Source organism: Schistocerca serialis, chromosome 2 (assembly GCF_023864345.2).
Source record: "Schistocerca serialis cubense isolate TAMUIC-IGC-003099 chromosome 2, iqSchSeri2.2, whole genome shotgun sequence".
Classification (NCBI taxonomy): domain Eukaryota; kingdom Metazoa; phylum Arthropoda; class Insecta; order Orthoptera; family Acrididae; genus Schistocerca; species Schistocerca serialis.
Window position 1 is genome coordinate 565,865,908 of NC_064639.1, and position 2,784 is coordinate 565,868,691.

General features: G+C 47.6%; 1 pseudogene; it reads right to left on the minus strand.

The window, feature by feature from the left end:
* Window positions 1-2,139: 2,139 nt before the first annotated feature.
* LOC126458649 (5S ribosomal RNA) lies at window positions 2,140-2,257 on the minus strand (annotated as a pseudogene).
* Between the last annotated feature and the right edge of the window lie 527 nt (window positions 2,258-2,784).

Sequence of the window (2,784 nt, forward strand, 5' to 3'; positions counted from 1 at the left end):
GGTAGTCTGAAATCTGCCTTCTATTACCCTTGCTAAACAGATAAACCTTCCCCCCTTTTTTTATATTCCTATTAACTTCCGTATTCAGGGATGCTGCAACGGCCTTATGATCACTGATTCCCTGTTCTGCACTTACAGAGTCGAAAAGTTCAGGTCTGTTTGTTATCAGTAGGTCCAAGATGTTATCTGCACGAGTCGGTTCTCTGTTTAATTGCTCGAGGTAATTTTCGGATAATGCACTCAGTATAATGTCACTCGATGCTCTGTCCCTAACACCCCTCCTAAACATCTGAGTGTCCCAGTCTATATCTGGTAAATTGAAATCTCCACCTAAGACTATAACGTGCTGAGAAAATTTATGTGAAATGTATTCCAAATTTTCTCTCAGTTGTTCAGCCACTAATGCTGCTGAGTCGGGAGGTCGGTAAAAGGAGCCAATTACTAACCTAGCTCGGTTGTTGAGTGTAACCTCCACCCATAATAATTCACAGGAACTATCCACTTCTACTTCACTAAAGGATAAACTACTACTAACAGCGACAAACACGCCACCACCGGTTGCATGCAATCTATCCTTTCTAAACACCGTCTGTGCCTTTGTAAAAATTTCGGCAGAATTTATCTCTGCCTTCAGCCAGCTTTCTGTATCTATAACGATTTCAGCTTCGGTGCGTTCTATCAGCGGTTGAAGTTCCGGTACTTTACCAATGCAGCTTCGACAGTTTACAATTACAATACCAATTGCTGCATGGTCCCCCCATGTCCTGACTTTGCCCCGCACCCTTTGAGGCTGTTGCCCTTTCTGTACTTGCCCGAGGCCATGTAACCTAAAAAAAAACGCCCAGTCCATGCCACACAACCCCTGCTACCGGTGTAGCCGCTTGCTGCGTGTAGTGGACTCCTGACCTATCCAGCGGAACCCGAAACCCCACCACCCTATGGCTCAAGTCGAGGAATCTGCAGCCCACACGGTCGCAGAACCGTCTCAGCCTCTGATTCAGACCCTCCACTCGGCTCTGTACCAAAGGTCGGCAGTCAGTCCTGACGACGATGATGCAGATGGTGAGCTCTGCTTTCATCCCGCTAGCGAGACTGGCAGTCTTCACCAAATCAGATAGCCGCCGGAAGCCAGAGAGGATTTCCTCTGATCCACCGCAGGTGAGGGATCAGCCTCAGTGTGGGCAGAATCCCGGGCAGCCAAAGTCGTAGTCCGATCGGGGCATGCGTGGGACGAGCTGGCCGTTTCCGACAAACCCCCATCCGGACCCCCACAGTGATGCCCATTGGCAACAGCCTCAAGCTGTGTGACCGAAGCCAACACTGCCTGAAGCTGGGAGCGAAGGGATGCCAACTCAGCCTGCATTCGAACACAGAAGTTGCAGTCCCTATCCATGCTAAAAACTGTTGTGCAAAGAACGTCTGAACTAATCTACAGAGAGCACAAACAAATCGACACAAAATTTAAACGGTTATTAAAATACAAGATTGCCTAGTAAATGCAGTAATGCTGCTACTTGCGCACTGCTGACACACTGCTCGGCGGCGGAAGGAGACTACGCGATTTTACACTATTCAGGTACTAAAACGCGATGCTACAAATCTCAAATACTATAATACGCCCGAAATTTATGAATTAAACAATGCAAGTACCAAAAACACGCAAAGAAATTAAGAATTAAACTTGTAACAAATAAGTAAGCTAGGAGTATACGACTTTCTGCTGGCAGCTGCTTATCCAGCGGCGGCAGGGAGCATGTGTTGTGAGTAGTTAGTAGTAAAGAAGTAATAAATTAAAAAGGCACGCATGATGAGGCAGTTTCTCATGTATCCCGGTATTTGACGTCATATTTCCTGAACTATGTGTCATACATTGATACATTTTCGTGAGTACACCTAGTAATATAGGTGGATAATCTCTGCGAAATGTGTCGCAACCCACTCACTCCGTCTTCAGGCCACGAGTGGCCTACCGGTACCATCCGACCGCCGTGTCATCCTCGGTGGAGGATGCGGATAGGAGGGGCGTGGGGTCAGCACACCGCACTCCCGGTCGTAAGATGGTATTCTTAACCGAAGCCGCTACTATTCTGTCGAGTAGCTCCTCAATTGGCATCACGAGGCTGAGTGCACCCCGAAAAATGGCAACAGCGCATGGAGGCCTGGATGGTCACCCATCCAAGTGTCGACCACGCCCGGCAGCGCTTAACTTCGGTGATCTCACGGGAACCGGTGTATCCACTGCGGCAAGGCCGTTGCCACCGTTAGTGGTAAAGAAGTAAAAAATTAAAACGTCATGCTTCATTCGGCAGTTTTACTGCACGAGCTACGAAAATGTAATAAGCGATAAAATTTTTCCTGTCCACCATTTAATGGGGGCTGTCAACGAGAGAAAGTTTCGTAATGGTGTACTATTATGTGTAAGCTTTGTTCCAAGTCACAACGTGCTCTCATTCTCAAACGCTGGATGAACAAAGGATGGGTATTCGCGCACCGTGGGCTACGTTTCCTTTTCTACATCTACATCCGCAAGTCACTGCACGGTGCGTGGCGGAGGGTACCCTGAACCATTACTTGCCATTTCCTTTCCTGTTCCACTCGCAAATAGATCGATGGAAAACAGACTGTCTATATTGCTCCGTATGAGCTCTGCGGCTCTCTAAATTTTCTCAGTAGTGTTTATCGAAAAGGACGTCGCCTTGCCTCCAGGAATTCCCGTCTGAGTTCCCAGAGCATCTCCAGATCATAACTAATATGTGTACCAAATCTGGATGAAATCGTTCCAGA